Source organism: Lemur catta, chromosome 16 (assembly GCF_020740605.2).
Source record: "Lemur catta isolate mLemCat1 chromosome 16, mLemCat1.pri, whole genome shotgun sequence".
NCBI classification, from domain to species: Eukaryota; Metazoa; Chordata; class Mammalia; order Primates; family Lemuridae; genus Lemur; species Lemur catta.
Window position 1 is genome coordinate 37944384 of NC_059143.1, and position 23158 is coordinate 37967541.

The following is a 23158-nucleotide window of genomic DNA, read 5'->3' on the forward strand; positions in this document are numbered from 1 at the left end:
ACACAGATAAGACCAGAACCCTCTGACACAGTTAACTCCTGTGATACCATTCCTCTATAACTTTGTTCACGCTGCTTCTTTGACCTGTATTACCATTATTCTTTCTTACCTGGCTAACTGAAACTTATCCATATATCAATGAAATTATCCCTAATGAATCATTCACCTCTTCCTCCAAGAAGTCTTTCTTGACTCCTCAAGGATGAAGTAGATGCCTTCTCTTTCTCTTGCTACTCCTGCATACATGTATCAGAGCATTTTACCATATTTTGTAGAAAAATCTCCATTAGGCTAAGCACCTTGAAAAGTGGAGCTAGGCATTATATATTCCCCCCTGTGCTTTCCACAGTGTGCTCAGTAAACGTGGTGGAGTAGGGACCATGGTGAAACATACATACATACAGCAAAGCTTTAAGAAAATTGGGAGCAGATGCACAAGAAAAGTAAATAAATTTGCTAGAATGTTGGTATAGGGAGTCCAGTTTGAGTTTAGTAGCTACAACAGGTCTGGTTCACTGTATGGTTTTCCATGCCTGAACCTTCCTAATGAAGAGAGTGGCTTTCACGTTTTTATTATTACTGCAAGATGGCAAATGGCATGAGGACAGGAACCCCAAAGCTCCTGCTCACAGATTAGACCCTCATGTAATGTGTCTAGAACAGGGCTGGGGAACTTTTTCATGTTGGAAGGTTGCATTAATTTAGCTGTCATCAAATAAGGCCATATTCAAGGAACTACAATTAGGTATACTTAAAAATGTACATTATTTTGTAAAAATCTAACTTAATAATTTAATAATTTCAAAAAATGGAAACCATTTGTTAATTTTAAAGTTAATCTTTTAATGACTTTGCTGTATCTATTTTTTGTTGGAAAGCATTTGAATATTTGGTTGCAGCATGGAGGTCAGAAGTCTCAGTTGATCCTCTAGGTGGGTATCAGTCATTTGTGACCTTAAGGGTGTCCTAGTTTGGGTTAGGTAGGAGAATGTAGATTTCCAGCAATAAGTGGTTGAAAAGCAAGAAAGCATTCTTTGGGCATGTTGCCTAAGGTGTGGGTGTTCTACTGCATTTTTTCATATTTCAACTGGATCTTTCTTAGTATCAAATGATGACTTTAAAATGTCATCTGCTGAGAGCTCAATCAATTCCATCTGTAGTTCTTTAGGTGCCTTGGTGATATCAACTAGGTGAGGCTGAAATGCTAATTTGAGTGTGATGTCATGATTCTCAAAGTCGGGCAAACCTTTCATTGTATTCTCCAATTAATAGGTCTATAACAGCTGCATATTCTTCAAATGATTCACATATATAATCCTGCTCATCAGTGACCTTTGCTAACTTGGGAAAATGTTCATTCAAAATTTCCCTTTGAAGAAGTTGCTCTGATAAAAGATAGCTTTTTTTCAACATGCTTGGATTTTTTACCACATATCATATATAGACTTAGTTTTACCTTGCAAAGAAATATTCAAGTTGTTTTGATTTGACATGATATCACATAGATTTCCTATAGAAATCTTTCAGTAATTCACATTGCTGATTTTGTTCTTCATAAAATTTAACTATCTGTTCTCATAGAGATAAAACTTTGTCTAACACCTCTCCCTGAGATAGCCAATGTACTTTAGAATGACAGGGCAAATCCACACTGAATACCACATTGTTCAATTTTAGCATGTTACAAAACTAGTGACACTGTGTTGCATTTGCACAAATATAGGTAACAATACTTGTAACTTGTTGCAAAGTGTCACTTAAAATAGTAGCTTTGGAACAGAGATTTTGCTGATGCAAGATATTAATACAATGAAAAGAAATGAAAGCATCTGGATCTGTTAATACTTTTTTAATATGTGCAATAAACCCTTAATGTTTTCTTGTCATGAAAGGTGTACCGTCTGTACATACCTTCACTAAATTTACCAAATTCAGTCCAACTTCACAACATTTATCTTGAAAATTGTTGAATATATCTATTCCCTGTGTTCTGTTTATAAGAGTGCCCAAAGCAAGTAACTCTTCATAGCAGAGAATATCTTCTGTTATGACCTGAATGAAGTATAAAACCTGTGCTGAGTCAGTAGGATCAGTTGATTCATCCAAAATGACTGAATAATATGTATTTTCCTTTTGAAGTATTGCATGAAGTTATTCTGTTATGCTGCCAGTCAATTATAGTTCTCCTTGAAAAAGGCAATTGTTTATACTTTGAAATGTTATAGGAATCTAAGCATTCTACAACTTCATTAATGCATTCTTTCCCAATTTCTACGTCACTGAATGGCTTCCTTTTTTTCCTCAAGTATATACACTATTTTATAAGTTGCTTCAGTGGCAACTTATAAAAGGTCTTACTGCTGCTTAAAAGAATCGTCTTTGCATTTGTTTTTCCTCTTTTAATTTCTGCAATATAAGCTTCTCTGCCTCTCCCTCTAATTTAAAATATTTGTGGTCTGTCTGGGTGTTATAATGCTGATGAGCACTGAATTTCTTTAATGTTCATATTGCAGTATCACAAAGCAAGCAAGTCATCTTATCTTTAGCAGAAACAGGATAATATTGCAATTTCCAATCCTTTTTTAAAAATCTGTTTTCTTCCTTCAGCATTCTCTTGGTCTTCTTTGACATGATGGGCTGTTAAGCAGACAGAATCAAAAAATGCTGTCGAGATGTGCAGCTATTCACGAATTCCACTTCAAACAGAAACATAGTGCACTGTTGTCAAAAGCTGGTAACAGACTGGCATACTTGACACCCATAAACTCACCAACCAGCCTGGTGTGGTAGTGGCACCAGTCAGGTGGGGGCAGTTAGAACTAAATCATGAGCGTAACAGCCATTGATTTAGCCCTTATTGTTTACTGATGTTCTAATTGTGCCAGTCAACCTGGGAGGATTATTTCATTGAAACTTATTTTATTCTTCAGTATTTTAAATATGTTCATTTTAAAAATAAAATAAAAATATAAAAGATGAACAAAAATATATTAATAAAAATAAAAGGATTTGCTCTATAAAATTTAGATTCAGTCAAAAGGCCCAAACTTAAGGTCCTAGAATGCCACAGGTTCCCTACTCCTGGTCTCAGATGAATGATTCAGAAGGCCTGGAAAACACCACTGAGAGGTGACTCCCAGTGGATGCAAAGGCCACTCTGTTTGCAGCCATTCTACCCCTTCCCCCTGTTGTGGTCGCTATGGGTCAGACAGTCTGCTAAATGCTTCATGTATATTGACTCACTGAATTCTCAAATAATTCTTTGAGATAGATACTGTTTAAAAAGTTGATGAAACTTTGACACTAAGCACGTATTAGTTTAGCTCAAATTAGCAGAGCCAAAAAATTTGCAAGACATTTGGAAAGTGGAAGTGAAGCAGAAGACATTTTTTATTCTTTGACTATTGGTACATGAACTGTGAGAGGTCACACATGTGACTAGTGATCTGCTGGCTTATCTTGTTAGTATCCGGCAGTACGTGATGATCAGTTGCCTATAGAAGCCAGACTTTGGGCGGCTTAGAATAGAGCATGGAATAAATTAGTCCATGTGACCAGTTACAGAACTGAGGACTACAATAGTTATGAGAGTATATTTCTTGTGTTGATATGAATACATTTTTATATTTATATATATATATCTTTTATACTTTCTATATTACATATTTGTATATCTTCCCATTTAGTTACAGCATATCAAAGGTGGGTAGGTGATATGTCACCATCAGACAAGGAATGAACATCACCCAAATACAAATAAAAGGCTTTGTATCCTCTTTGGGGGAGAGTAATAGAATGTTTTCAGTGTCATGAGGGATAGTTGCAAAAAGTTAGGTAAAGCATGATGTTTCTGTTTTCTCTACTTAGAAGTTAGGTGTATGGATAGCAAATTGGTAAGGAGTGACTCTGGTGGCTATGTACTCTTTCAAACTAGTTAAACTGAAACTACCTTTTCCACAGTTCCCTTCCCTGTAGGCTACTAGATTAAGGTTGATCACAAGAGAAATTTGTTCAATATTTGTAAAGTGAACATGAACCAGCAGCCATCGTGTGTGTATGTGTGTGTGTGTGTGTGTGTGCGCGTGTGTGCACGTGTGTGCATGCACGCCTGTGCTCTGAAACTTGGAGTAAGACACCAGGAATTACGGCAGCTGGTGTGTTTTGTTGCTGACCTGCTGGCTCATCTTAGGAGCGAGGTGTATCCCCCAGACCTGTAACTTGTCCAGTTTTTGTCATATATCCTTCAGCTTCTCAGAGCTATGGGCCACCACATCACTACAGTGAGAGGCAGTGAGATAGCGATGTGAGTTCCAGTTGGTCCTCATGGAGTCCAGTTCATCTGAACTCGGAAGTTCTACTTTATGCTCTTTCTCCCGCACTTCCTTCCTGGCTACTGACCTGGTTAGCTTATAGTGACTTTAGTCCAAAACTAGACTCAGAGGTGACAGCATTGTATAGACTAACTCCCATTATAGCATAAAATAGAATTTTTATAAACCCCTTATTTTATATCATTCATAGAGTTTCTGCTTCTCTGATCTAACTCTGACTGCCATATTTTATAAATGTTTATTGAAGGAATTAATAAAATATGACTAAGAACTTTAAAGATAACACCTGTTATATTCTATCCAAGAAATGAAAACACAGGAAATGCACTGGGGAAAGAAAGTAAAGATGTCAATCAGAGACCACAGTGGTTAGGCAGGATGAGGGACCAAATAGTACACATAAAATTGAAATTTAGGAATGTTTACATTCACAGAGTCAATTATATTATAGGTTTGGATAAGAAATAGGTTTGGACCCATCATTCCATGTTGGGTCATAAGGACTTGGGAGCCAACATGAAGAGAATACCATTGCCCCAAAATAGGACAATTTGAGAAAATAACGATGATAACCTCAATACATTAAGACATTTAAATGTAACTAAATCCAAAAGTTCATAATGCAAAGAACAGCAGCAACATGTTGTTTACTATTAGAGGATGCTAGGAAACTAACTCATTACTTTGAAAACTGGTATAAAAGAAAAATCAAGCTAACATTTTATCCTTGCTTTCCATTATAAACTGTACCACTGGCTAACTAAATAGCAGAAGAATAATCCTTTATGACAGTTTTCTTGCTCATAAATGAAGACGAAATGATAGATTTGGAATATCACCATTTTTCAACCTAATTAGGCATTCGTCATTAACAGCTGCTGGCATAACAAGAGAATATATCCTGATGAAATACACATCACCATCTAAAAAATATTCTGTCTAAAGGTAGTTCATACCAATTTTTACCAAGTACCCATAAATGGTAAATAATTAGTAAATTTATTAATACTATGCAATTATGTTTACTAAATTTATAAAAGAAAATTTGCAAAAATATGAATTATAAATTAAAAAATGAATACTTAGTAAAAAATACAAAACTAGGTGGAAAATCAACGTGGTAGCATGAAAAAATCTGGAAAACTGTGGAACAGATGACCCAGTTTTTTCAACAAACTAAAAGAAAATAGAGTGATGGAAGGGGAGCCTATAGATTAAAAGAGACAATCTAAAGTTACTAAAATCATTGTCTTGTATGTTTACAATCAGTAAATGTTAATAATATATAAATTATACCTCTATAAAATCATTTTTTAAAAAAATAGACTTAAAAATCATATTAATCAATGATTAAAACTTGTTTTTATTCTGTTTCAATCAAACAAATATTAACCAAAAATTGATATTTGATACAATTAAAAATTTGAACATTTATAAGTTATTTGTTGATATTAAGGAATTACTGTTAATTTTATTCTGTGTGATAATAGTATTGTGGTCATGTTAAAAAACTAGACTCCTTATCTTTTAGAGATGTATATTGAAAAATAAATGAAAATTATAAATTTGATTTTCAAAATGTAAAGTGTATGTTGTAACTGTGTTTGCAGTTTCAGAATATCATGGTGAGAGGGCAGAAAGTGGCATTCATCTGCAAAAGATTTCAACAGGGAATCTCCTTTTCTGGGGCCTAACAGGGAGACTTCACAGGGCCCCTCAGATTTTGCCTGCAATTTCACTAACACACCAGTAGGTAAAATGTAGTTCTTGCTCTGCTGGCTCAATTTTGATGTCACGTGACCTCTGTCCCAAGACACTAATCCCACCTGTTAAATGGAAAGATCCATTGCAAGTTCAAAAAAAAAAAAAAAAAGAAAAATAATAATATACACTCCCCCCCTAATAGAGACAGAGATCAAATATATGTTAGAGAAAATAAACCTATTTAGAGTCACTTTATTTGCTCTCCAAAGCATTTTCCTAACTGGGATAATTGCTAGGCTATTTAGAATCAATTAATTTTCACAATTTTTTAAAAAATTGTCAAAATTAGAATGCAAATTTTGCTAAGGGACATTTATTCCCTAGAAGCTTGAAAAAAATATATATTTATATGTATAAAAATACATGGTTGATGCGTGATTAGAACTGCATAACTGTGACTGCATTTATATTAAAGAAGTAGGTCATTTTATGATTATCAATAATGGTTGTAGCTGTGCAGACCAAGACAATGATATGGGTAATTGAATCTCATGCTCCAGAGCACAAAGTGATTGCTGTGAAGAAGTCAGGGGAAAACGTTTTGCCCCATGTAGAGCATTATACATTTGAATGGTTAGGTAAAGGGAGATGAAGAAAGATCACTTTTTCCTGAGGCGTGAGGAATTTAGTGCAGTGGAACCTCTCATTGGATAAAACAATGGCATTGGTTCTACGTTAATATTCATTACAATTTCCTTTCAACTTACATGTTGTGTGGGACTACAGGTAGGGTCATGTCAGATCTACGGTTATGTGAGTGACAGTTCTTGTATGACACATTGTGCAGGCAAAAGGAACAGTGGCATGAAAGATATGTAGAAAGGAAAGAAGAAAAGGAGGGAGGGAGGGAGAGAAAGAGGAAGAAAGACCCCTTCAAAGCTATAGCACCAGAGAGAAATAAGAAATGGAGTCTGACCCAAAAAGTGTTGACACTGCCCGAGAGAAACAGACCAAAACTTCTAGTCATTTTTTAAATAAAAAACATTATTAGGCAAAAATTGAGCGTTTTTCTTTGACCTGTGTCAGCTCCTACAGAACCACATCGCGCCTTTGATTTCTTACAGCAAGGCAGTAATACATGCATTACCGGAGCAGTTTCTCACTAGAAAGTGTGACCATTCTTTCTTCTTAGAAAGCTTAGTAAATAGACATGTTTACATGTATTCTATTCACTCAAACAACACTTTTAGAATGTGCACTGACCTTGCAAACTCCAGGAGGGAAAGATGTGGAAGGGCCATTCCTGGCTTCCCTCTATGACCTTGTTCACTTCTTTGCATAGAAAGTGAGGAGTCTGTCTACCAAGCCAACTTTGGCTGTAAATACAAAGTCACATTGTTTAATCAGCTTTATTAATAATGATAGCATTTTAGTTAATCTGCTTATTTCTAATGCCTTATTTCGCATCAATTCCAAAGTTCAGAGGTAGAAAAAGGGTACCCTAAATTCCCAATGCCATGGACTAGAAAAAAATAACAATAATCAATCTAATATTGTGTTTGCATCACTGTTGTATCTCACAGTTTAGTTTTATAAACCAGTCTCTTATTCCATGGTTCCTGCACCATGTTCTCTAGGAAGTATTTCCTGGACCCCATACCTTCCCAGGTTGAGTTAAGGGGTTATAACCTAGATTGAGTTAAAAATTTACAGTAAGTCTGCGATTCTCTTTACTTCCTGTGCTTTTCCTATTGCACTTAGTGCATTGTATTAAAGCAAACTGTTTATTTTTCTTATTTATCACCCCTGCTAGAGAGTGAATCCCCTTTGGCAGAGACAAGTTTCCATATTTGTATTTCCAGCTTCTAACATAGTGCTTGGCCTTTGGAAAGGGTTTGCTGAATCGAAATGAATTGCCTTCTAGAATTTATCTGCCTGGAATCTGACTGCCTCTCATATGTGATCTGGATTTCATAAGTCTGATATTTCATACTGCTCACCAGGAAGGACTACTAAATATGATGATGTTCTTACCATACTGGAGACCTGTCGGGGATTCTCTCTCTTGCCTTTCTCTTGCTAAGAAAGAGAAGGTTAAGATGATATTTGATGGCCCTGGAAGTTTCTGTGAGAATTATAAATCTCTTAACCAGATAGCATCCTTGGGCTCTAGAACTAATGGCTGATTCATTGGGGTTCCAGTTGTAGCTCTCCTGCTTGTCCTGGCCCCAGGGCTTACCTCCTGGTGAAGACACTGGCTTAACATGCTATCTTCTTAAATGTGTATGCTGTCCTTCCCTGTTTTTCTCCTTCAAGTGGAGGGTAGTAAAAAGGGTCCTAGATTATGAAGGACATGTCTAATTGTCATATATTGATCAAGTCATTTAACTCTTGAGGATTGGATTCTTCTGGAAGGGAATGAAATGAACTCTGGATTCTTCGTTTCACTAAAATGATGGAGATGGAACTAGAAATGGTTTAGAATTTCAAGATTCATTTATTCACTTAAGGAGAAATAAACCTTTATTGTGTTAAGCCAAGGACATTTGGGGCTTACTTTTGTGGAGTCCAGCATCACTTTTTGATGTGGCCATGATGTAAGAACATTGTATTTTAATTCAGTCTTCTCAGGATATTTCCAACTTATCTCTTTATAATAAAGAATATCATAGTGGTATTGTTTTATATTCTTGGGGGTCTTCTTTTGAATACTTTACAGATGGTTTCGGTGGTCTACAGACTCTGAAAGCTGAAGAAACTCCATCCTGTATGCTAATACGCTTATTGACATCTGATTAACTCCTGTTCCAGGAATACCTCTGAGATTTCTACTTTATCTACTGTTACCATAAATCCCACCCTTACATTGGAAAAACTTGACCATAAATCCTGCCCTCAGGCAGGTTCACACAGCATCTCTCCTCTCCTGCAACACCATTTTTATCCTCTGCCTTGGAGCATCCCCACCAGCTACAAGATTCTGTTATTTCTCTCTTCTTTAAAAAACAAACAAACATTATCTTCTATACCCACACTTATTCCCTTGATGATCTCATCCAATCTTACGGCTTTAAGTTTCATCTAAATGCCATCAACTCCAAAACTTGTACCTCTAGTCCAGTCCTCTGCACTGAATCCTAGACTTGTGCATTCAGCTGGTTATTAACTTGCTCAGCAATGCCAGAAGTGAAGCTCTCACTACTTTCCAGAAACTTGCTTTGCTCCATCTTAATTGATACTACCCCATCCTTCACAAAATCCTGAGTCATCTTTGATTCATCTCTTTCTCTCACACCTTATGTCCAGTCTATTAGGAAATCCTTTTGGCTGTATCTTCATAATATCCACAGTCTGACCACTTTTTACCACCTGCACTGAGACCACTTAGGTTTTAACACCTCCATACCTCACCTGGATTACTGCTATAGATAATCCTGTTTCTATATTTGTTCATAGTCTATTCACAACATAAAAGTATGATCTTTCAAAACAAACTCAAATTATGTCATCCTCTGTTCAAACTTTGAAGTGACTTGTTAATGCAATCAGGGGGGAAAAAAAGCCAATGTCTTTGTAGCAGCCTAGAAGCCCTATAAAATCTCCCTACTCAACCCTTCAGTACCTTTCTCCTCTCAGATCTTCCCTTTTACTCCACTGCAGCCATGTTGGCCTCTTTGTTACTCCTTGAACATTCCTAGAACACTTCCTCCTCTGGCTCCTGCACTGGCTTTTCCCACTGCCCAATCCCTTATTTCTCATATACCCACTTCTTATAATTCATTGCCCAAATGTTGCCTTTCAGTGTAGCCTACCAGACCACTCTTTTTAAAATTGCAACTTCCCCCTCCAACTACCCAATTCTTCCTTACTATGTTGCACTTGTTCTTTTTTTCTGTAGCACATAATCACTGTCAAATATGCTATGTAATTTACTTATTTATTATGTTTCTCCTTTATTGTCTCTCTCCTCCTAGCTAAAATGCAAACTCTGTGCTAGCAGGCACCATTGACTGTTTTCTTCATGAATGTATCCCAAGTACCTTGAAAGTTACCCAGCAAATAGTAGAGTTTAATAAATATTTGTTGAATTAACAATGAATGAATGATAAATTGAATTCGGTGGACTTAACAAATTTTACCTCATTTCATGCCTCTCTATGACAGTGGTGGCTATAACTTAGGTGTCTTTTATAGCTTTCCTTAAGGCTTTGTGAAGACTTCAGTCATTCAAATATTTATTATCAAGTAAATGAGTGGCATTGTTCTGATGTGTATGAATAATTGATTGTAGAATTTTGCTAAGAATAAGCAAAATGAGCACATTTTCCCTGTCTTCCAAGAGAAATAATATCTAGTCATATGTCTAAAGAAGATAGATTTATATCTGGAAGAAATTTTCTGAATTTAAACCACTATTCAGTAGCTCTGCCATTCCTTCATTTTATCATTCATTTGCTCTTTATTGAAAATCCCCACGGACTAAGCACTTTGTCTTTTATGCAGTCCCCAGGGTGGCGGTGTTAGGATCAGGGATAGAGACAGGGAAGAATAAATAGCTGATTTTCTCCTGGGTATCCATTTATGCCAGTGTGATTCATTCCACAACAAACAGACAAAAACCATAGCACATGACAAAAAGCTTATGTTCATAAGGCAAAAACACTCCTCTCCAAAAGAGAAGACTTTCTGGCAGGTACAAGCTTAAAGATAAAAGGGCAGAAACCACACCAGGTACAATTTTGGGAATTGCTCCCCTCCCTTAGGCCCCTGAAACCAAAACACTGTAATACATTGTCTGGTGATGATTTGGGTAGCTCAGTCTAAAAACTGTAAATTATTTTAAAGTATGATGTTTTAAATTTGGTATGTTTGGATATAATTAGAAAAGTTGAGTTCCTTGAGGTCAATTGATTATTAATCATGTGTTCTTTCTAAATGTTCTTTCTAAATAAGAGCTACACCTGCACCTTCGTCCCCTCCACTCCACCTTCCTACAGCCTTAAGTTTGCTGTTTGAAGTGTGATTTAATTGTTTGAAGTACTTATTTATAAAGACAGGATCTCATTCTTGTCGCCCAGGCTGGAGTGTAGTGGTGTCATCACAGCTTACTTAAGCCTCAAACTCCTGGGCTCAAGCAATCCTCCTGACTCAGCCTCTCAAGTAGCTGGGACTACAGGGGCACACCATCATGCTTGACTAATTTTTTTATTTTTTGTAGAGGTGTGGTCTCACTATGTTGCCCAGGCTAGTCTTGAACTCCTCGCCTCAAGCAGTCCTCCCACCCCAGCTTCCCAAAGCACTGAGATTACAGGCATGAGCCACCACACTGGCCTGGAGTATTTAAAGTATGAAAACACTCTGTATTTTAAAGAGAAAAAAAGCACTGTTGTTCTCTGTAACCCCTGACTACACCTTCCCACTGGGGCTTTGGTGAACATCTGTATGTACACATAAAAGGGGATTCCTTTGCCCTAGACAGAATGGGCCAGTGCAATTCAGGCAGATGCATCAACACAGTTTAACAATTCTGACTGATCCCCTCAGAAAACATTTTTGCTGCCCTTGCTGCTAAGCCAACTGGACATCAGACCTGCCTGAGGGGTCAGGTGAAAGCAAACTGCGCTAGTGCAAGCTGGTGGACCACAGGCAGCCAGGGGACCCTGGGTCTGGCATCAGGCCCTCGGCCAGTGTGGGCAGTGGCAGGAGCTCCCTGAAAATAAAGAAAGAAACAAAGAAACAGAAAACCTGCCTGGACATTTCTCTGCCTAACCCACCAGGGGCTGTTTTCAGTTTTAGTTTGAACCTCAAATTTATGGGAGAGAGAACATTGGCCAAAGTGCCTTCCTGGGTCATGACTGATGTTCTGTGGATCATCTCTGGACGGACGGACACACAGAGCCCGCATGATCTGCCACCATTCTGAGCCCTGGGTTCCCAAAACTCCTCCTCAAAAGGCTGCACACTGTTTGAGTGAAGCCATGAGTGCTGTGGTGTACACTGGATGTTAGTGTTTGTTTCTTGCTTGGGAAAATGGTTTGAATTCTTCTAACACTATAATCCTGAAAAAGGGTAATGTGAATTTACATTGAGCAGAGGATGATTACACTTGCAAATATGAGTGAAACAATCAGAGCTCTTGTTGGGAATACACTGTGGGGGGTCAAAGGGCAATTACTGAGCTCTGTCTGAAGCTGCAAAGAAGTCATTTCCCATAGCTAGTTAGTCTACTAGTCAAGAAGTAGGGAAAGGGAGGTAGTTGAGGATTTGTTCCACCTCATTTATTTTACAGCAGAACAACTTGTTGTTGCTAATGACAACTTGGATGCGAAAGAGAAAATGGAAATGAAAGATTTGAACTTTGCTTTGGCATTATAGTGTTCATCTTTCCTGCACTAGAAAAAATGGCTTCACTGAGTCTTGGGTGGATGGTTAGACCAAACTTCAGTTGTCATAGTAACGAAAACAGGATGATGCATTGAATAAAGCAAGGGATTTGGGGTTGAACTGCCCCTGGTTCAGTCCTGCCTCTGTCACTTACAGCTGTGACCAAGTTTCTCTCTGGGCCTCAGTCTCTACCTGTACCATGGGTAATATCTATCACATAAATATTTGGACAGATTCCATTTTGAAAAGGCAGGAAAAACGGGAAGAACAATAACTATCACTTGATAAACTCTCCATAAAAGTAGTTTGTGTTACTTTTAATATGGAGACAGTGATATAACTAATTCAAACAGTAAATAATGTCAACATTATTTGTCTTATTTTTCCACCACTGTATCTACTTTCCTAATTCTGAGTTGGACTTTTTCTTGCCCATGCTCATACAATTCCTAAGAATCATAGTTAGAGTGGGAATTTAGGTGTGTTAGTGTAGTGGCCTTGCTCTTATTCTACTGTATCTGCCTAAAATTTTCTGGGATCATAAAGGTAGCCTGATGAACAGAAAGTAAATGAATATTTTTCCCTACAGAGTAGTAGTTTTACACAGAAGCCTGTAAAAGTATTCATTTACCTGACATAGTTGCCAGTGTTGAGAGTATCAAATTGAAATTTTTCTGTTTGCTAGTGTTCAGGCATAAGATGATACTTGAGTGCTATATGAACATGATAACTAATATGAAAATAAAATAATATAAGCCCCCTTTGTGTTCAGGCATTAAGTAAGGAAAAATATCTCTTTATCAGTTTGAATTAAAAGGAAACTCTGAAATAAACCAGTTAGACCTAATTATGTTTTGTCAGTGAAAGATCCATGTTGTAAATTCTCTTTGTTGATAAGAAACACCAAGGTTAAAGAATATTTATGACTGAGAGAGCTAACCAAAGAACATGACTGATAAATAATCAGGACGAGACAAAGTAAAATGATAAACTTGACTCTGCACAAGTACAGTTGGCAGATTTCTTGTGTGGGGGTTTTCCTTTTAACCAGTGCAAAAATACAAAGGCTCTCTTGGTGTTCAGAAGTTTTATTCCTCATGTGTACTGGGAAACTTTTTTTGAATCATAAAAGATGCTTAAAATTATGAAAAGTCATAAATCATAACTGGTGTAAGAATTAATAATATTTCATGAATATACTTATTTAAAAATTTATATACAACTAAAATTATAAAACTCAGCCTCCTTATCTTCCAAAACTATGAAATATCAAAACAGTACCTGAATTTTTAGATGACTTCCTTAAATAAATTATCTTTCTTTTGCAAAAATTGAATTATAAAGGAGGTGCTTTCAACAGTATCAAAATTTAAATATAACCTAAAACCTTGCTTAACTATGAAGCTAATGAGACAGAGCATTTTTCCAGATATTTATTAAGTATACTTCCTATGTAAAATTTTTGGATGAAGCCTTTACCTAAGTTGTTGGGTTTTTTTCTATTTGAATTTCATTAATTCTTTAGACTGTTCAGACATCAATCCTTTGTTATCTGTATACATTGTAAATATATTATTCTTGTCTGTGGTTCATTTTTACCTCTGTTTATCATAACTTAATCTACAAGAGAACATTTACAAAAATTTATAGCTACTGTCATACTTAATGGTAAAAGACTGCATGATTTCTCCTTACAATGGGCAAAAGGCAAGAATGTCTGCTCTCACCACTCCTATCATATTTGAAGTCCTAGTCAATAAAGAAAAAAAAATAAAGGCATATAGATTGAAATAAAAGTAAAACTATCCCTATTCATAGAGAAAATGATTGCTTGTATAAAATGATACTACGAAATCTACAAATATATTATGGAATAAATGATTATAGTGATGTTTCAGGATATAAAAATCAATATATAAATAGAAACTACGTGTCTATATTCTAGCAATAAAGACTTGAAAATGGAAACTAAAACAATGGTATAATTTTTAATAGCTTTTAAAAAGCTAAAATATTTGGATAATAATTTAACAACATGTGCAAGATTTATATGCTGAAAATAACTAAATGATGATAAAATAGAGAAGTAGTCCATTTTCATGCAGTGGAAGTCTCAATATAGCAAAGATGTCAATTTTTCCAAGTTAATATATAATTATAACAAAATTTAAATCAAATTCCTAGGAATGTATATTTTATTGACACAGAAAACTGATTATAAAATTTATATGGAAAATTAAAGAAACTAGGATAGCCAAAAGAATTTTTTAAAAGAATAATGTTGGGTGACATAAATGTCCAGATTTTAAGATTCATTGCAAAGCTATACAATCAAGATAGTGTGGCAGAGGTGAAAACACAGACACACAGATCAATGGAATACAACAGAAAGTCCAGAAATAAATCTGTGACTATACTGGTTTTTGATAAAGGTAAAAAAGTAATTCAATGGAGACAAATTATTTTTTCATAAATAATGCTGGAACTATTTAACATCAACATGCAAAAATAAATATTGACCTCACACTTTACACAAAATTAAGTGAAAATGGAGGATAGGCTGAAATGTAAAATTCAAAGCTATAAAATTTGTAGAATAAAACAAAAAGAAAACCTTTGTTATCTTAAGCTAAGCAAAAAAAGTCCTTAGAAATAACATTAAAAGCATGGCCCATAAAAAAATTGATAAATTAGACTTCATCAAAATAAAAAACTTTTTCCCTGAAAAATACACTGTCAAGAGAATGAAAAGACAAGCTATAGACTGGGAGAAAATATTTATAATCATGTAGTTGATCAAGGGTTTGTATCTATAATACATCAGGAGCTTTCAAAACTCATTAAGAAACCAAACAGCCTAATACAAAGGTGAACAAAAGATGTGAACAGACATATCACCAAAGAACATATTCAGATGGCAAATAAGCACAAGAAAATGTGCTTTGTGTCATTAGTCATTAAGGAAATGCTTTTAAACCACAATACAATACCTTTATACATCTATATAAATGAATTTTTCAAGAAAAAAAGACAATACCAAGCACTTTCAAGGATATGGAGCAATTGGAACTTTCACACATTGCTGCTTTTGGGAATGTAAAGTTGTACAGTTAGTTCAGAAAATGGCTTGACAATTTCTTATAAAGGTAAACATACACTTACCCTATGATCCTACAATCTCATTCCTAAGTATTTACCCTAGAGAAATGAAAATTTATGTTTAATCAGAAAGCGTACGCAAAGCCTTCAGCAGCATTATTAACAATCATTCCAAACTGGAAACAACCCAAATGTCCTTTAGTGAGTGAATGGAGAAAAAAACTGGGGCTTATCTATATAATGGAATGTTCCTCAGCAAGAAATGGGAATGGACTATTGACGTATACAAAAACAGGGATAATTTCAAAGGTGTTATGCCGAATGAAGCAAGCAGTCTCAAAAGGTTGCATAGCATACAATTCCACTTATATAACATTGTAGAAAAGAAAAAAACTCAAGGGCATAGGGCAGGTCAGTGGTTGCCAGGGGTTGGGATAGGAAAGTATTAATATTTGACTTCAACGGAATAGAATAACGAGTGAGATTTTGGAGATGACAGAATTGTCCTGTGTCCTTTTTTTTGGTTCTTTTTTTTTTTTTGAGACAGAGTCTTGCTCTGTTGCCCAGACTAGTGACTAGTGATTATATTAATAATAGCTCATTGCAACCTCAAACTCCTAGGCTCAAACGATCTTCCTGGCTCACTCTCCAGAGTAGCTAGGACTACAGGTGTGCCACCATGCCTGGATAATTTTTTTTATTCTTTGTAGAGTTGGAGTCTCACTATGTTGCCCAGTCTGGCCTTGACTCCTGGCTTCAAGCAATCCTCTAGCCTCAGCCTCCCAAAGTCCTGGGATTACAAGCGTGAGCCATTGTGCCCAGCTTGTGTCCTTATGGTGGGAATAGTTACATAAATATATCCATGTAGTAAAATTCATAGAATTGCACATCCAAAGGAATGAATATTATTGTATAGAAATTTAAAAATACATTTTATTTAAAAAATTACTTTGCTGTGAAGCATGTTTAACAAAAAGACATTTTATTCAACATTTCTATGTGTTTGTAATAGTGAGATGGGATTGGCATTAGAGCTATCCATCCTATGGCATGATATCATATTTTTATTGCTTTGGTAATAAGAAAACGCCAACACAGTAGATATTGTTTTGTAAAGAAAAGACAATTACACTGACAATACTTCAAGCTAAGAACAAAACGTGCAGATATGCAAATGAATTCCCTGTATTCTGAACTTCAGATAGGAATGGACATTTCCTATTTTGCCAAACTTACAGGGACTAGGATAGAGCCTGCTGACAGACACGCTCTTAATAAATACCTTATATGCCATCTTTCAAAAAATAACTGTGTGATCACAGAACTACTGACAGTGAGAGAAGTGGGAAAAGGCAAAATCTTGATACAGAACATACAGCATTTGCTTAGATTATCTGTACCCATATAACAAGCACAAACAAATGAACATTAAATCTCCTGCCTTTTATTTCTCTACTCTGCACTTCATTCTCTTCTCTCAGTCAAAACCCTCCTCATTTCTTAATGTTCAGGTCAGATTTTATCTCTTCCAAAAAGTAACCAAGGGGCACACATGTGCACAAAGGGAAGCAAAAGCCACTGGAAATCAGGGAGGAGGGGGAGGAGGGAAGGGGCAAAAACCTACCTAACGGGTATAAAGAACACTATTTGGGTGATGAGCACACTTATAGCCCTGCCTCAAACATAACAAAAGTTATTCGTGTAACAAAAACATTTTTCTCCTGTTTGAATGCTGATAACTCACATTCTGACGTTGAAAGTAACCAGACAGCCCCTTTCACAGCATGCTCCATAATGTAGACAGGTCTTATCCCTCTAAATTTATTGCCATCCCACGGCTGATAAGAAATCTAATTGAATGTGTTGTCATGTTTTTTCTGAATCCTTCTCAGTACCTACATTTTACTAATGCACCTGGAAGACATGACTGATGTGGCATCAGAGCTGACAGTCTACAACGGTACTCATGACCTCACATTCAAGTTGTCAGGAAATGTGGTTTTGCTGAAGCCCAGGGGTTGAGTTTGTAGGAGGACAAAGTTGAGGTAGCCCCACGTTGGTCCAAGACCTCACAGGATGGCATCAGGAATTTCCTAGGCAGCAGCCAGGTTTCTAAGTTATATCATTAATACAGCTCAGGTATCTCGCATGGACTCTTGCACCATGAAAGAATGAACATTTATACATCACCCAGACTTTGTTCAGGAACTTCAGTCCATCCACAGGAAAACCCACCATCTTGACTCTATAGAGTAGGGGCCGGGGGAAGGAGAATTTGTAGATTGTTTTACTCTAAATGAGAAAAGTCCCTTGCAAAGAAAAGTAGGTAATCCATTAATGGAATTAATATATTTCATTTCCTTCAAGGAAAGAGTAAAAGTGCAGTTTTCTCCTAAGTTTTCCTTTCCCCTTCAGACAGGTCTCCTAATAAAAAAGGTTTATTATCATCAAATTGATTTAATCAGTGGATTTAAATGGTGCTTGACATTGAACCTAGTGATTATGACTTTGCTGTATTTATGTGTTTAGTACATTTGCACGTGGTGCGCTTATCAAACAGAGCAAATAATTTGCAACAAAGTCTGCTAAGTCTTTGCAAGCTGAAGGAAAAAGCAGAGAGCATTGTTTTCCCTCCTCTGCCCTCTGAAGCGCCTTGTTCTGTCTAAGGCTTTGAGCATAAAGGTTTACATTGGCTTATGAGCTGGAGATGGGCTTGTTAACTTCAAGCAACATTTCCTGTTCTTTTTCATCAAAAGAGTACTTTAGGTTTTTAAAATTTTAAGATATTCTGCTTGAGAGGAAGAAAGATGCAAATTTATTTCCTGTTTTTGAATTAGACATGGCTCTGAGCTCACCAAATCTCCCATTAAATAAAGAGAAAGAACCATTGGTGAGAGGAACAGGTAGCCAGAACATAAGGTGCTTCTCTGATTTTAATCATATTCATTCTTAAAGCCCCGCCTTCATATGAAGCCATTCCTAGTGACACTAGTTTATATTGAAATCACACAGTACTCTGAGATGTCTCACCTTTCCTAATGAAGTTTTGAGTTTCCTGACATGTTATGTTACTTAACAGAGGAGGTGACAAAAGGGATTTAGTCTTATTTGGGAATACTAATGATAGCAGGTGGCCTGCTTTGGACTGTGTTACAGACTGAATGTTTGGGTCCCTCCCAAAATTCAGATATCCAAGCCTTAATCCTCAATGTGATGGGCTTTTGGAGGTGGGGCCCTTACTTGGTAATTGGGTTTGGATGAGGTTGGGAAGGAGCCCCCATGATGAAATTAGATTGGTGTCCTTATAAGGGGATGAAGGGATCGGAGCTCTCTCTCTCCTCCATGTGAAGATACAGCGAGAAAGAGGCCAGCTACAAACCAGGAAGAGGGCCCTCACCAGTGACTGAATCAGCCAGCACCTAGATCTTGGCCTTTCCAGCCTCCACAACTGGGAAATACATTTCATAATTTAAACTCAATCTTTGATATTTTTTGTTATAGCAGCCCAAACTGACTAAGACAGGCTATATTACTTTCTGGGACTCCTTTAGGTATAGGAACTGATTCAGCTGCTTAAAGCTTGGTTACCTATTAATGATTTACTATCTATTGAGAAAGTAGCCTCTGATAGCTTCTGCTCATCTTGCCTTTCTACCTGGACAATTGTCTCCTATGCTGTCATGTCTAGATGTGAGACCAGGCAGCTGTTTGTGTGACCCGGATTGGAGCCAGCCAAATGACAAAACTGACATGGAGATCATGGCAGCACAGGGTTATGTCCTAAAAAATGAGAGACCTTAGTGTTACCCTGTGCTGTAGTCAGCCAACCCAGTACCTCGGGACTGCTCGATAGGTGAGAAGAACAATGATTGCATTGTTTATACTGTTTTAAATTGGGATTTTCTATGACTTCAAGCTGAAAGCACCTCTAAAGTAGTTGGTTAAACGAAGGTTGGTTATGAGAGATTCTACATTGCCTATTGCAAAGGGTTCTCGAGAGAATTTGATGAAATTTGATGATGGATAAACGGATAAAGAAAATGTGAAAATGTGGTGTGTATTACTCAGCTTTTAAAAAAAGAAGAAAATCCTGCCATTTGTGACAACATGGATAAACATGAAGAACATAATTCCTAGTGAAATAAACCAGACACAGAAAGACAAATGCTTCATGCTGTCACTTAGATATGGAATCTAAAAAAGTTAAACTCATAGAAGTGGAGAGTAGAGTGGTAGTTTTCAGGGTATATGCGGAGGGGAAACTGGGGAGATGTTGGTCAAAGGATACAAAGTTTTAGTGATGCAGTTTGAATAAGTTCTGGGGATCTAATGTACAACAGTGTGACTATATTTAAGGAGACTGTATCATATACTCGAAATTTGCTAAGAGAGTAGATATGAAGAGTTCACACGACAAAAAGTGAAAATGGTAACTACGTGAAGTGATGGATATGTTACTTAGCTTGATTTTGATGATTATGTCACAATGTGTGCATACATCAAAATGTCAAGTTGTATGCCTTAAAGATACAATTGTATTTGTTAGTTATATCACAATAAAACAGAAAAATACATATTCTTATAATAATTATTGATTGGGCACCTATGTGCTAAGGAACAGTACTAGGCAGTGGACATCCAATAGCAAATAAGAAATTTCCCTGCCCTCCCTAAGCTTATAATCCCAAGAGAGAGACAATTTTAAGCAAATAATTATGTACGTAATTTCTTTTCAAATTTGGTAAAGGAAAAGTAGAAGGAGCAATGGAAGCATATAAATAGTAATAATTTAGTGTATTTGAAAAGATTTCTCTGATGATACGATATTTAATTTAAGACTTGGAGAAGAAGGAAATGTTGGCTCAGGAAGCATTAGGTGTTCCAGGTGGAGACAGAGTATTAATAGATGATTGGGTTTCTGTAGATTGAAGGAGTTGGAGTCAGCCTGGCTGACATAAAGTGAGCAAGGAGTATGCATCATAGCTGTATGCTGAGGGCCTACTTAGGATAGGTTCAATCAGATTGGCTATTGTTATTAATACAACATGACAGGCATTGTGATTTTTGCTCTTCTAATAATTATAGAATGAAAGTGATAATTGCTTCTCAGAGGTTTAAATGATAAATGAATATAGCATTTATTGTAGATTATTAAGAAAGAGGAGACTGAGGGGAACATTGTTCTTTGAAGCACATGTCATCCTTAACTAGACATGTTCAAGGCCACTGTCCCAGATGTGTTTTTCAGCCATCAGGACAATGGGCCAGAGAGAGGCCTTTGGACCCACTGCTGCCTCCTCCTTGGCCTAGATTCCTGGCCTTGTTTCGCCGACCCAGGAATTCACATCCTAGGTCTACTGAAGGATGTGATGGCACATCAGGCAGAGCAGCCCTGTTGCTTGCAAACTTGCAGTGTCGACTATTTGTGATGCTGATATTAATACTTTCCTGCCTCAAAGCAGATCTTGCTTTCTAAGAGCTCGTGGGTCCCACATGTGATACAAACCTTGTCCCCTTGGGAAGCAGAGAGCCAGGGGGAACTCAGGAGGATGGGCTGAAAGAGGAGGCTTTAGGATGGGAGAGGGGGAGGGTCATGTTTATTTTGGAAATCTTTACATATTCACAACATTTTTTTTAAAGTTTTGTGCCAAAATCTATCACTCTGTGTTTTTAGGCACTGACAGGTACCAAAAATGTAAAGTGATAGGATGTTAATTTTTAATAAATCCTCAGGAATAAATGCAATAGCTCATCCGTGAAGGATGACTGTGTTTCTTTCACTTATGAAGAGACCTTGATAATATATTAATGAGCAGCATAATGCTTACCCTTCAAGGGTGACATGCTCCATATATATGCAAAAGCCACATCACCCCACACTGAACTTTGGATAATGTCCAAATGTCCTCCCTCCACCTTCATTGTGTGTCCCTCCTCTCTGTTTGCTATGTGCTTGCTCTGGCACTGCGTGGGCATAAATAATAATGTCTGGAGGTTAAAGAATCTAACCGTGTTCTGTTGATTGATCAATTAATCAATTTCTATTGATTACCAGAATGTTCTATTAATTCCATTATGATGTCTAAAGGGGAATCCATAGCAATTAAACAAAAAGACATTTGATAGTTTTTGTGGTAATTGAATTTGTAAATTTATTAGCTTTCAGTTGTTTACTTCCAATGTAAGTAATTAATATTTCATGTTACTCTTTTAAATGGGAAAATGCTTATGGGACCATTTTAATTATGGAGCAGATATTGGTTTGAAAGGAAACCTCTAAAAGCCCTGAGTTTGTAATTGGGTAGTACCTCTCTTATCAAAAATGTGTTCTGATTATATATGTATTTCTTAAAAATCTCATTTCTGGACACACAAGCCATAAGGATCTGTGCTTAGGTGTCATCTGGGGAGGACAGCACTGTGGTGTGAAGAAATCATTAAGTACCAGCTGAAATGACGTCAAGTGTACCAGTAAACAGGAAAGATGCCTGGTGGTCTCAAGGCAGTCAGGGAGTCACTGAGATCAAGGCACAGAAGGTCAGAGAAGTCCTGGTGGTCGGGCTAAGAAGAGGGAGGGGATATCCGCAATGCCTTTGTCCAGTAGAAAGACATTTTATGAGCCACAAATATAATTTTAAATTTTTAGTAGCCATGTAAAGATAAGAGTAAGAAGAAACAGGTGAAATTAATTTTAATAATACATATAAAGCTTAAATCAGTATATCCAAAATGATATGTTTTTCAACATTTGATCATTGTAAAATTACTAACGAGTTATTTTACATTCTTTTTACCATACTGAGTCTTTGAAATCTAGTGTATATTTTACATTTACAGCACTCTCAATCCTGACTAGCTACTTTTCGGATATACAATAGTCACATGTGACGAGTAGCTACCGTATCGGATGACACAGGTCTCTAGTATTTAGCTAGAAAAAACTTTCATTAGATGGAAAGAAGACTTTCTCAGCAACATGTGCAACAGATGAAAACTTATTTTTAAGGAGTAATAATGAAAGGAGCTACATTATTAATTGATATGATGAATTTGGTTGAGTTGCCTGGTAGCTTCAGCCAGATAGTAGCAGGAGCTAGAATTTACTCCCGTTTTGAGATTCTCCTTTGCATATCTGCTGTCACCTGATCCCCAGCTGTGACTTGAGCTCTGCCTTAGAGATCTGTTTGCTTTTCTGTGGGTCTTTACCCAGAGCATGGTCACTACCATCCCGGAAGATTCAACATCCTTAGCAGAAGAGGGTACAGCAAGAGCTGCCCCGCCCACCCTGCCTCCTCGCCCTTCCTTTTCTTCTTAACTTATCCTCAGCCATGCCAGCAAATGACTGCTGTGCGCATTACACTTCACCAATAGTGTGAACATATCTTGAGCAAATTAACACAATGGTGGGAAGTTGAAGACAGATGACACATAGGACTGTGTTCAAAGTCAAAGAGAAGAGAAAAATAGGATTTTTCTGCATTTCGTTGGGTAGGGTTGCCAAATAAAATGCAGAATTCCCAGTCACATGTGAATTTCAGATAAAGTACCAATAATTTTTAGTATTGTATAAAATATACCGAAAAATTCATTATTTATCTGAAATTCAAAGTTGACTGGGTGGGTATCCTGTATTTATTTAT